We start from the raw sequence: 14589 nt of genomic DNA, 5'->3' as shown, positions 1-14589 counted from the left end.
AAGAAAAAGAGGAAACAAATTTCCTCAAAGAGGAAAGTGCAATTTCGGCCAAGACAAGTCAAGGGAGAAGGAAAATAAAAGAGGAAACAAATCCAAGGTGTCACGAAAGCTTATGTTGGCCGTGTGACTTGGATCGAAAAAGGGAAATATTTGCTCATGAATATGTGATATTCTATAGAAGAGGAAACTATCTTATTGAAGGTAAAACCTCTCCTATAAATAGAGCCTTCATTCCTCTCATTTTATTCATTCCACATAAGTTAGAGATTGAGGAGCTTCTCTCTCTAGACATTGTGGTGGCCGATCCTCTCTCTCTCTAATTATTTTTTGTTTTTGTTTTGGCAGCTAGGTCCTCATTTGACCTAGTGTTTTAGTTCTTCGACTTTGAGACTTGTTCTCGAGTCGTCGTGTTTAAAAGTGCCCACACACTAATTCTTTTCTTTCTCGAGTGATTTATGTGATAGAAACTTTCGTGGTTGCTTGAGTTCCCGAGGAAAGAAGAGAGACGTGCTGCGAGGGGAGACGAACGTTTCAACCTTCCGAAGGCTCATCAACGTTCAAGCTTCTCAAAGGTTAGTAAATTATTTTATGCTCATAATAGTTTTTATTTATAAGTATTTTCTCTTTGTCTAGGTTAGTAAAATCGTTTTACTTGTCCAAAGAAAATGTTTAAAATTCTGCCGCTTACCTGAAGCGTTAAACTTTTTCTTAAACCCTAGATCAATTCCAACAATCATGAGACTATAGTAATTGTGATTGTGAATTGCGATATGAATTGACTAAAATTAAAATCAAATAAATATGAATATGATATATTATTATGAGATTATTGTTATTGTGATTGTAAATTGTAATGGTTCAATATGAATTGAAATCAAATAAAATTTAATATGGTACGTTATTAGCAAACTATTGTTATTGTGATTGTTCAATATGAAATGAAAAAAAAAATATATATGATACGTTATTATGGGACCATTGTTATTGTTATTGTAAATTGGTTATGGCTCGTTGAATTATATTAAATTGAATATCGTTCTTTAAAATTGAATATTTATACGAATATACTTTATTTTATTACATCATATTTTTTTATAAATCAATTTTATGTTTATAATTATAATTTTATGTTTATAGTTATAAATTTATAATTTTACATATATGATATTAATCGTGTTTAAATGGATCGTAATCGTGTTAATTGGATCATATTCGTGCGAGTCGTAATCGTGTTTCGTGTCGACCATTTAATAATCGTGTTAATCGGTTTCTTATCGTGTTACCGTAATCGTGTCGTTTTGAACCATTATTTAATCGTGTTAGTGTGTTTGATCCAATTAAGAACCGATCCATTTATTGAGATCCAATTCTTCTTTAAATCGTGTCGTAACCGTTTCGTATTTCGTGTCCGGACCAAATTGTCACCCCTAATTCAAAGGGTATTTTCTTATAAGCTATATATAAATAAATAAGAGTAATAAATTTTTAATTTTAAAATCAAAACCAAGTTTTCTTTGTTTTAAAAACAAATATAAATGATATTTTTTATCAGAATATAAATAGTATTTTGTAAATAAAATAAAACCCTCAGATAAAAATAAAGAATAATCAGGAAATTAAATTTTGAAAAAACTTAATTAGTTTTCTAAAATATTCATAGAGTATTTTCTTTTAGTTATTAGTATATAAGAATAATAAAAATTTTAATTTTAAAATGAAAACCAGCAAATATAAATGATATTAAAAGAACAACCTCTCATATTGTGACACGTGACATTCCATTAATTTTAACGTATTACTAGTAACGGTGTAACTAATGTTTGGTAGGAATGAGGGAAAAATGAGTGGATGGATTCAATAAGATGGAAAAGAGGAAATAAAAGTGATGGATTGTAATTTTCTCAAAAGTTGATTGGTATAATGAGATAAAGATTATTTTTCATCCATTTGTTGTTTGATACAAATAAATAAAAGAGAGGAATGATTATTGTTTATTGTAAAATAAAACAAATAAGCTCTCTCTTCTCACAATCCTTCCAATCTAAGGGGGATGGATTTTCTGTGGGCCCCACAAATTTAAATCATTCTTACAACTCTTTCCATCTTCTACTTTATATATACCAAACAAGAGAAACTACAAATCCATCCACCCAAATCCATCTATATTAATCCATCCTCCCTAAAATCCACCCTACCAAACAAGCGCCCTAAAAGTAAACAATAGGTATTTTACCCGCCGAAAAAATAATTAGTAACCAAGTATATATATTATGATTCAAAGTGCAAAAATACGATTTTGGCGTACTGCTTCTATTCTTTCCTATACAGATTATTTTTATATTCAAGGATATATTTATTGATGCCCATTCCATTATCCCGGTCTCATTCTGGTTATTGGAAGGAAATGGAAATTTCATTTCTAGTAAGTCACCTTCTATTTCTTATTGGAAATGGTATTTCCATAAGGCATTTTGGTACCTTCCATTGCTTGTTGGAAAAGAAATTTCCGTTAAGTTTAATGGAAATCCATATATCCATTAACTTCCAATAAGGAATTAAAAAAAATGAAATGGTAAATGGAAGAGATTAAACTGTTAATTTTTTTTTAGAAAAGGTATGTAAACTAAATTTCATCTTTATTAATAATTATTAGGTTGCTGTAATATCGGATTATTCAACTTGGTTATGTAAGGAAAATATGTGTTGCGACAGCTAAATATCTATTACTAAAGAAATGCCATATTCATATTAAGAAAATATACATATGATCAATTCACGTATCAAGTTATAAATCAAGTCATTGAATGTGCACAAAAAGTCTTGATATAACATCCATTAGTATATTTAAATATTTAATGCGTTTTTTTAGGATGTGATAATGATACGTTATAAAATTGTAATTATGGCTCCATATATTCAAAGTCGAGGCGGCCCCATGTTCTTTCACTTCCATCGCTGCTTGTTTCCAATTCCCACCATCGGACGAGATAAGGATCTAAAATTACCCTTCAAAAGCTGATAAGATGTCAAAAAAACTGGGTCAACTCCTTTTCCGTATTTGCTTTAGTATGTCAAGAATTTCCGTATTTGCTGATCATTGCCACGCTTAGCTTCCTGCGCATGCATATTACAGTTATAGACGTCCTTTTTTTTTACAGAGTCAGAGTTGCTTTGTTTCAAATGATATTTTAGAAATACTGGTTATATCGATATTAAATACTAACCTTTAAATATTGGTTGTACTCCAGAATTATATTCACAGCACCTCTTCTATAATTGGTATAAGTCTTATTACAAAAATTAACGATAGAAGTTTGACTTTATATTATTTAATTGCAATACTTAAAGTTATACGGGGAATCACAGGTTATTGCTAATTACAGCCTGTGAGCGTCTCATCCTCTTGCAAACCGAAGAAAAGGAGTTGAGGGATACAGTACTATTCTTCTATATCACTGCGGCTTTTACCAGGAATACTTAAAGCTATACCAGGAATCACAGGTTACTTTTCTTATCTCCAAAGTCCCATCATGTGTTGTTTGTATATCTGGTTGATTTAAATATATAATCCTTCTGATACTGCACAGTGTTAGATCCGAATATCACGGGTGAAAACCATCACCTAATTCCATGACCGAATCATGTTGAATAATTAAGAAAGCATAAGACAATAGCGGAAGCGTACCTGATGAATCCATGACGGTTGGTCTTCCAGATCAACACGTATTTCTCTGAGAATCCCTTTAGTTCTCTCTGGCTCACTCTGACGACGGGATATCAGGAATGACAAGAATGTTCCGTGTGACCTGGGGACCAGCCGTATTTATAGAGAAACCCTAGGTTACCCTAGTGGGCTTCCTATTTCAACCCATCACTGAAATAGAAGCCCATAATGAGTCTACACATTAAAGGCCCACAACCTGTTAGATACATTAAAGCCCAATAACCGTATACCAAATTAGATCACTTTTAATGGGTCATCTTTATTGACAGTTCACAACACATAATTATTTAACATATAAACCCAACGTTGGATTAAGGATCCAACATATTGGATTAAAGATCCAACACACAGTTCTTCTTCTTCCCCACAAAAGCAATCGAGAGACTCATTGAAGATGCTGCGGAGAAACTCATTAATCTTCTCTCCGTGGAACTTTCTTGGTAACAATTCTGACCCGTGGTAGTTCATCTCATATATACCTCATTCAACTTTTTGCCCCGGGAAAAAAAATGCCCTTGTATAGTATCTCGCGTTTCATGTATAGTTTAACACGGCCACGGGAATTTAGGCTATATTCAAGGTATGTTAGACAAGAATAATATGTAAGATCAGTTATTTTGTTTCATGAATTGACGTAAATGCATTAGCAATTAATCTTATTATTTTTTCAAGAAACCCACCAAAGTGGAATTCGGCTATCAATTTTTTCTGAGGTCTGAAGAATTTGTTTTTTTTTTTTGTCCCTATTGATAATTAAGGTATATATTTTTAAGTAAATATATTAAGGCTACTTTTGAAACAATTTGGAGATCTTGTAATTAATGCTACTTAATGACTTGGAGATTTTCTTGCATGGAGTATACGTGCCTCTTACAGATTTTATCCTCTTGATAGCAAGAAAAATGAATTATATATTTATATAGCTATATTTTTTCTCTAATAAATTAATATTCTTATGTTTGTGTTGATCATCCAATGAAGAGGCTAAACGCATTGGCAAAGTCACGGCTTCCATTCATCTTAGTGGTAATTTCTTTTTCTTACCATTAATTTTTAGCATTATTATGTATAATGGCAAGGAAAAGTAGTTCCTGGTGCGGGTTATTAATCGTATACTCTGACGATGGAATGGTTAATTATCTACTTAAATTAAATGTAATGAACCGATATTCTTTCCAATTAAAATTATCTTACTACACTTTTTTTATCAAGCTTAAAATATTTTTCAGAGAGTAGTCATGATTTTGACAACTCGTGAGTTATAGTACTCTATAAATTGAAATTCTGATTAGTCGCAAAGACAAGATGTCACACACAAAGTGTTGACAATGTGTCCGACAACTTGCTTGAACACAGATAATGGATAAACAACAAAAAATGAGATAAGAAAGATACACACAATATGATTACCCAGTTCGGTGCAATACACCTACGTCTGAGGGCACTCTGCCAGTGGAAAGGATTTCACTATCTTGTAGTCAATAGTACACACAAGGTTTATAACGATTACAATCACCAAATAAAAAACCTAGAGACTATTACCACCAGTGAATACCTAAACCAAGGACTCCTCTTGGATTTGAGATCCGCCCCAATTCTACTCTTCGAGCAACCGCCTATGCTCGGATGACTTTCAGTCTTCAAACGATCGTGAGTCTTCAATCACGAGAACACAAAACCCAACTCTCACATACACTAAATCTTTCTGGAATAGTGTTTGAGAGAATACACCGCTTTTAACAAAACACAAAGCCTCCCAATCCGCCGGTCTTGCACGTCTAGGAGCTCTAAGTCTTTTGTCAAAAGCGTCGAGGCTGCTAAGGGGGAAGCGCATGGCTTTTATAGCAGCTGTACAGGCCTGGAAGTGTATCCCGAAATACTGTCTGCGCACACGAGGAATGATGTCACGCCAGAAGCTGGAGCATGAAGACCGACATTTTTCCAAACAACTTGCACTAAAAAATAAAGCCAACAAAAAACGTAACAACAATCTCCCCCTTTGGCTATATTTTAGGCAAGCACTTCCAAGAATAGTTCTCAGACAAGCGTCATGACCAGATGGAGAGAGTCAAAATAAATGACCTCATGACGCCTCTCACCCCAATTGCCTCAAAATAATACCAAAGGCAAGGATCGACCAAGACAGAAAGAGGAAAAAAAACTGAAAAAAAGGGTGAGAACTGAAGCAAACAGCAGAACATATATCAACAAAAATCTTGAAAGAGGTCTCTTAACACACTAACCAGAAACCAAATCTGAAACAAGAAGTTAAACTGTAGATCAAACCCGACAGAAAGAAGTCTGAAAAGAAGACAGAGGATACAGACCAGACCATATAAAAACACATATTAACTAGAGGGATTCCCGGCAGAAACATTATTGGCTTGACCTTCAGAGCCCTCGGAGTCACTGATGACATCATCCTCGGTTTCTTCATCATCATTGTTGTCAGCAGGACTTGCAGTGTAGCTCGGGTGAGAAGAAGAAGCACCATCAGTGGCAGACGAAGAAGTCATTACCTTGATAAGCCGTTCACAAGCAGTCTTCCTTCGAGAAGAGATATCAATGATCTCCCAGAGGGCAGCAACTTCTTCAAAAAGTCCTTTGAGAATATCACTCTTAGCATTTTCAGAGAGAGGAGCAACCTTGATGGTACGACCAAGGGCGACAGATGTTGCGACAAAAGGCATGGCAAGATCTCTGGCGTGTTTTCCCTCAAATAACTTATGACTGAAGGAAAGTTCACTAGGGGGTTTACCAGCAATGTCATCAGCCCTTAGTAAATCTCTTTTTTGAGCAGTCATCATACCAGAGAGGAGAAAAGGGAAGCCTATACGAAGCTTCACAGCATAGGACTTATCGTGCTTGACCAGGTGGTTGAACACGAAATCTCCAAAGTCGAAAGACGCACGAGTACCTATCTGATAAATGAGGCATGGCAGGTCGGACTTGATGCTCGAGCCATGAGAGGAAGGAGCCCAATTAGCAACCCCAATTCTGTACAAAACAGAATATTTTGCAGAGAGGTCTGAAGAGGGTAGAGAACCTTTAGTGGGCCAAGTCTTCTTCTCGTCATTCGGTGAGCTCTTTGGCAATCACATCCACGGAGGGAAGCCGATCGGCATTGACAATTCTCCCTCGTCCCAGGAAACCATTGACCGCAGAGGAGGAGACATCAAAACAGTGGCCACGAACGAAGACTTTCCCAAATTCAGGGTGATGAGGCTGGTCAATTTCAGAAGATAAATTCACAATACACTCTTTCACCAGTCTTGGGTAATAAGGCCCGATCCCAGAGACAGTTTTGATGAGTTGGGCATCGTACAGAAGTTCCATGATGACGTCAATTTTCAAGGCTTCCTTAAACAGTTCCTTTTCTGGAAACACAGTTCTGTGATATACTTACCTCCATTTTCTGACACGATCTTCCTCATGAAAGGAGACATTATCCAGAGGAGCAGGGGGAACTTCTTTTGGAAGTTTTTGACCCCCAACAGATTTTCTGGAATCAAGGGGTAAGATCTCAGGATGAGCAGATTCTTTCTCTTCGTCATCCATATCTCTCAAAAAATCATGAACATTCTTCTCAGCAGATTTTGCCTTCAACTTCTTCTTGTTTAAACCCATCTTTACCAGTTTCTTTTTCTTCTTCTTTTTCTCCGGGTCGGGAACAGTAGACATACTTTCTTCCATCATCTTCCTCTTCTTTTTTCTTTTCTCAGACAGTAGAGTTGCAATGCAAATGTCATCATCCTGCTGGACCTTTTCCTTTAAAGAGGCAAGAACATCTTTTCTAACATCCTGTCTTTTATTAGACTCATCCTCATGCATCGGAGCAGAAGATGTCGGAACATCCTTCCAAACATCTTTACTCAAGCCCAAAATTCCGCCAATCGCATCAACATGAGGGGGTTCTTGCTCATCAAGAAGAGATTACAAAACACCACTATACCTAGGGTTCTCTTCAGAGGGAATGGAAGTTTTAGGATTACCTTGTACCATTTTGTGGGGGCTTTCAAGAGGAGACCCGCTGGTGAGGATTTCTTCTACGGCAGTGACATCAGCCTCTCATCTTTCTTCAGAACCGCGACTGGAACTGACTTCTCCGGTAATGTCGGTGATGGTAAGGGAGGATTTCTTGATCATGGCTTTTCTGACAGCGGAGAGAGAGGGGTTTTTAGAAGCGCTACTGGAACAGATGACCCAGCAATTGCACCTTCGGCCTGACCATCGGCGCTCTTACTGGGTCGCATTCCCCAAATCCGGACACCATGTTTGTTGCTCTCCTGCCCTGGCCCCTTCGTCTCGACATCTTTCGCTCTCATTTTTGTCTTCTCTTGCTTAGATGAGACAGTGGTGTTAATCTCGCTTCTTGTTCCTACCATTTTGAAGAGAGTTCCAAGAAAACTACCACAACAATAACCATCAAGAAGAGTGATTACACAAATTAGAGAAAATTTGGGAAAGAAGGGCGATGAAACACAAAAAATAGCGAAATTTGAACAAGAGGTAACTTCCCAGTCTATCTCGAAAATGAAACCGTCTGCATGTTTGAGAAACTGACATGAACCAACACGACGTCGTGACATAGAATGGGCACTGATCCATCTCAAGCCCAAAAACAGAAGAGGTGGCATTTTAGCCCGGCAACACAGTCGAATGAGCCAACAAGAAAAATGGGCCCATGAACAAACTTTCACGAAACACACAAGAACAAAAATCAGAGAAATTCCAGCATTGAGAAAATAGAGGAGCCAACCAAACTTCTCTCCAAATCTCAGTAATTGTTATTGTTCAATCACACACAATCCTAGGGAGGTTCTGAGACCTTCAAATCGGTTAGCATCCAAGGCCTTTGTAAAAATGTCTGCGAGCTGTTTTTACGTGTGAATACATTTGAGTTTGATCTTTTTATCTTCCACAAGATATCGAATGAAATAATGCATGATTTCAATGTGCTTAGTCTTGCTATGTTGAACAGAATTTTTTTAAATGTTGATGGCACTGATATTGTCGCAGAACAATGTCATGACATCTTCCGACATCATATTCAGCAAGCATCTGTTTCATCCAGAGAAACTGAGTACAGCTGCTCCCAACTGCAATGTATTCAGCCTCAACTGTTGACAAGGAGATGCAGTTTTGTTTCTTACTAAACCAGGAAATGAGATTGTTTCCTAAGTAGAAGCATACACCAGAAGTGCTTCTTCTATCAACTGTGCTACCTGCCCAGTCAGCATCACAATATCCCACAAGCGTAGATGAAGTATCATAAGTATATAAAAGACCAAATTCAGCAGTTCCTGAGATACACCTTACGATTCGCTTGGCTTGAGCCATATGGCTTGCTTTGGGGTTAGCCTGATATCGAGCACACACACCAACTGAGTAGGCTATGTCAGGTCGGCTGGCACTTAGGTAGAGTAGACTACCAATGATACTCCTGTAGAGGCTTTGATCAACAGATTCACCAAGCTCATCCCTAGTGAGTTTAATATGGGTAGCTGCGGGGTCCGCTTGTGAGAAGATTTTTCCAAGCCAAACTTTTTCACAATGTTTTTAGCATATTTACTTTGGGAGACAAAAATACCATCATTCATTTGTCTGATCTGAAAACCCAGGAAAAATTTAAGCTCACCAGCCATACTCATTTCGAATTCAGACTGCATTTGGTTTACAAAACGGTCCACCATCTTGTCCGTCGTTCCACCAAAGACAACATCGTCAACATAGATTTAAGCAAACATGAGGTTCCCATCCTCCTTTATGAACAAGGTTTTATCAACTCCACCTCTGGTATACCCATTCTGCACAAGAAACTGAGTTAGTCTTTCATACCATGCCCGAGGTGCCTGATTAAGGCCGTAGAGAGCCTTTCTAAGCTTGTAGACATGTTGGGGTGAGTTGGGATCTACAAAGCCTTTAGGTTGGGACTTCCTCATTCAAGTATCCGTTGAGGAAAACACTTTTAACATCCATCTGGAAAAGTTTGAAATGGAGATGACAGGAAATGCCAAGCAAGAGTCTGATGGCCTCAAGTCTCGCAACAGAGGCAAAGGTTTCATCAAATTCCACACCTTCCACCTGCGTATAACCCTGTGCCACAAGTCCAGCTTTGTTTCGAGTTATATTGCCATACTCATCAGATTTATTTTTAAAAATCCACTTAGTTCCAATAACATTAACATTGTCAGGTTTAGGAACTAACTCCCAGACTTCATTTCTTTCAAGCTGAACAAGTTCCTATGCATAGCACTAATCCAATATTCATCATCAGTAGCTTCATTCATATTCTTAGGTTCAATCTTAGAGACAAAGAAGAGATTACCAATCATCTCCCGATAATTTATAGGAGCTTTTGGGCGAGTGCGTATTCCTTCACCAATCACCTCATGAGCAGGGTGATTTTTCTGAATTCTTCTGGAAGGAATTCTTAGTTCAGGCACAGGAAGAGACTCTTCATCAGGAACAATGTCATCCACTTTGTCACCAGCATCTTTCCTGACATTATGGCTCCAAGAGGAAATGTCGTCCAAAATGTTCTCAGCATCTATACTGACATCTGTGTTACTAGGAAAAACTTCATCTTCATCATTAGTACTTTTAGAAACAGCATGATCATCATTAACCACCACATTTATGGATTCCATCATAGACTTAGTGCGTTTATTAAAGACGCGATAGGCCCGGCTGTTTCTAGAGTACCCAAGAAAGATACCTTCATCACTTTTAGGATCAAATTTTCGTCGAGGATCCCTGTCAGCAAGGATATAACATACAGAGCCAAAGACATGGAAGTATTTCACATTGGGCTTTCTCTCCCTCCATATTTCATAGTGAGTGATAGTAGTACATGGGCGAATAGTAACTCTATTATGAATATGACAAGCCGTGTTGAGAGCTTCGGCCCAAAAGTGAGGTGCGATGTCTTTGCCAACATCATCACTCTAGCCATTTCTTGAAGGGTTCGATTTTTTCTTTCCACAATTCCATTTTGTTGTGGTGTGATGGGAGCAGAGAATTCATGGGCTATTCCTTCAGCAGTACAGAACTTCGTAAAGCTCATATTCTCAAATTCCCTCCCATGATCACTCCGTATTTTGATCACTTTGCCAATGTTTTCACCCTTTTCTCTCTGAACCTTCTAGCATAAAGCTTCAAAAACAGCGAAAGTGTCAGATTTCTCATGGATAAAATCAACCCAAGTATACCTGAAGAAGTCATCCACACACACAAACACGTATCTCTTCCCTCCAAGACTCTCAACCTGCATTGGCCCCATTAGATCCATGTGAAGAAGTTCTAGAGCACGCGATGTGGTAAAATGTTGCACCATCTTGTGTGACTTCTTGACTTGTTTTCCAATCTGGCACTCACCACAGATTCTTCCTTCAACAATCTTTAGATCAGGGATACCGACAATGACCTTCTCAGATACAATTTTCTGCATGCTCCGACGATTCAAGTGACCAAGCTTTTGATGCCACAGCTTGGCTTCGTCTACCTTGGTCACAAGACATCTGTTGACCTGAGCATTTGTGACTGGAGACCATATGTAGCAGTTGTCACCTGATCTGGTTTCTTTTATAAGTTCATCCTATTTCTCATTTATCACAACACACTTATCACGAGTAAAATTGACGCGTAAATCCAAATCACAGAGTTGACTGATACTGATAAGATTAGCAGTAAGACCTTCCACAAGTAAATCCTCAGTTAAACATGACGTACCAGGACAATTGAGCTGATCTTTACCAATAATCTTGGCTTTTACTCCATCACCGAAGGTAACATGGCAATTAGAATAGGGTTTTACGTTGGTAAGGAAAGAATGATCACCCGTCATGTGGCGAGAGCAACCACTATCAAAATACCAGTCGCTGCCGGTGGAGGCACTCAGAGACGTGTAAGCAATATTGGCACGATATGATGTGTCTTTCACTCTCCATTCCAACCGGGAAGAAGGTTGATGGCGAGGAAGAGTATGCCTGTGGGTGAATTGACGCTGATGAAGGTTCCTCCCATAAAGGCGATAGTAAAAAGGCCGGATATGACCCCTTCATATTGCGGACGAATGGGTCATATCCGGCCTTTCTGCTATAGCCTTTATGGGAGAAACCTTCATCAGCATCAATTCACCCACATGCGTACTCTTCCTCGCCGTCAACCTTCTTCCCGGTTGGAATGGAGAGTGAAAGACACATCCTATCGTGCCAATATTGCTTACACGTCTCTGAGTGCCTCCACCGGCAGCGACTGGTATTTTGATAGTGGTTGCTCTCGCCACATGACGGGTGATCATACTTTCCTTACCAACGTAAAACCCTATTCTAATTGCCATGTTACCTTCGGTGATGGAGTAAAAGCCAAGATTATTGGTAAAGATCAGCTCAATTGTCCTGGTACGTTCTGTTTAACTGAGGCTTTACTTGTGGAAGGTCTTACTTCTAATCTTATCAGTATCAGTCAACTCTGTGATTTGGATTTGCGCGTCAATTTTACTCGTGATAAGTGTGTTGTGATAAATGAGAAATAGGATGAACTTATAAAAGAAGCCAGATCAGGTGACAACTGCTACATGTGGTCTCCAGTCACAAATGCTCAGGTCAACAGATGTCTTGTGACCAAGGTAGACAAAGCCAAGCTGTGGCATCAAAAGCTTGGTCACTTGAATCGTCGGAGCATGCAGAAAATTGTATCTGAGAAGGTCATTGTCGGTATCCCTGATCTAAAGATTGTTGAAGGAAGAATCTGTGGTGAGTGCCAGATTGGAAAACAAGTCAAGAAGTCACACAAGATGGTGCAACATTTTACCACATCGCGTGCTCTAGAACTTCTTCACATGGATCTAATGGGGCCAATGCAGGTTGAGAGTCTTGGAGGGAAGAGATACGTGTTTGTGTGTGTGGATGACTTCTCCAGGTATACTTGGGTTGATTTTATCCATGAGAAATCTGACACTTTCGCTGTTTTTGAAGCTTTATGCAAGAAGGTTCAGAGAGAAAAGGGTGAAAACATTGGCAAAGTGATCAAAATACGGAGTGATCATGGGAGGGAATTTGAGAATATGAGCTTTACTAAGTTCTGTACTGCTGAAGGAATAGCCCATGAATTCTCTGCTCCCATCACACCACAACAAAATAGAATTGTGGAAAGAAAAAATCGAACCCTTCAAGAAATGGCTAGAGTGATGATGTTGGCAAAGACATCGCACCTCACTTTTGGGCCGAGCTCTCAACACGGCTTGTCATATTCATAATAGAGTTACTATTCGCCCATGTACTACTATCACTCACTATGAAATATGGAGGGGGAGAAAGCCCAATGTGAAATACTTTCATGTCTTTGGCTCTGTATGTTATATCCTTGCTGACAGGGATCCTCGACGAAAATTTGATCCTAAAATTGATGAAAGTATCTTTCTTGGGTACTCTAGAAACAATCGGGCCTATGGCGTCTTTAATAAACACACTAAGTCTATGATGGAATCCATAAATGTGGTGGTTAATGATGATCATACTGTTTCTAAAAGTACTAATGATGAAGATGAAATTTTTCCTAGTAACACAGATGTCAGGACAGATGCTGAGAACATTTTGGACGACATTTCCTCTTGGAGCCATAATGTCAGGAAAGATGCTGGTGACAAAGTGGATTACATCGTTCCTGATGAAGAGTTTCTTCTTGTGCCTGAACAAAGAATTCCTTCCAGAAGAATTCAGAAAAATCACCCTGCTCATGAGGTGATTGGTGAAGGAATACGCACTCGCCCAAAAGCTCCTATAAATTATCGGGAGATGATTGGTAATCTCTGCTTTGTCTCTAAGATTGAACCTAAGAATATGAATGAAGCTACTGATGATGAATATTGGATTAGTGCTATGCAAGAGGAACTTGTTCAGCTTGAAAGAAATGAAGTCTGGGAGTTAGTTCCTAAACGTGACAATGTTAATGTTATTGGAACTAAGTGGATTTTTAAAAATAAATCTGATGAGTATGGCAATATAACTCGAAACAAAGCTGGACTTGTGGCACAGGGTTATACGCAGGTGGAAGGTGTGGAATTTGATGAAACCTTTGCCTCTGTTGCGAGACTTGAGGCCATCAGACTCTTGCTTGGCATTTCCTGTCATCTCCATTTCAAACTTTTCCAGATGGATGTTAAAAGTGCTTTCCTCAACGGATACTTGAATGAGGAAGTCCCAACCTAAAGGCTTTGTAGATCCCAACTCACCCCAACATGTCTACAAGCTTAGAAAGGCTCTCTACGGCCTTAATCAGGCACCTCGGGCATGGTATGAAAGACTAACTCAGTTTCTTGTGCAGAATGGGTATACCAGAGGTGGAGTTGATAAAACCTTGTTCATAAAGGAGGATGGGAACCTCATGTTTGCTTAAATCTATGTTGACGATGTTGTCTTTGGTGGAACGACGGACAAGATGGTGGACCGTTTTGTAAACCAAATGCAGTCTGAATTCGAAATGAGTATGGCTGGTGAGCTTAAATTTTTCCTGGGTTTTCAGATCAGACAAATGAATGATGGTATTTTTGTCTCCCAAAGTAAATATGCTAAAAACATTGTGAAAAAGTTTGGCTTGGAAAAATCTTCTCACAAGCGGACCCCGCAGCTACCCATATTAAACTCACTAGGGATGAGCTTGGTGAATCTGTTGATCAAAGCCTCTACAGGAGTATCATTGGTAGTCTACTCTACCTAACTGCCAGCCGACCTGACATAGCCTACTCAGTTGGTGTGTGTGCTCGATATCAGGCTAACCCCAAAGCAAGCCATATGGCTCAAGCCAAGCGAATCGTAAGGTGTATCTCAGGAACTGTTGAATTTGGTCTTTTATATACTTATGAT

The sequence above is a fragment of the Urtica dioica genome, chromosome 12 (genome assembly GCF_054948205.1).
Source record: "Urtica dioica subsp. dioica isolate 48M chromosome 12, U.dioica_male_clone48M_v1_H2, whole genome shotgun sequence".
NCBI classification, from domain to species: Eukaryota; Viridiplantae; Streptophyta; class Magnoliopsida; order Rosales; family Urticaceae; genus Urtica; species Urtica dioica.
Note: the sequence above shows the minus strand (reverse complement) of the source record.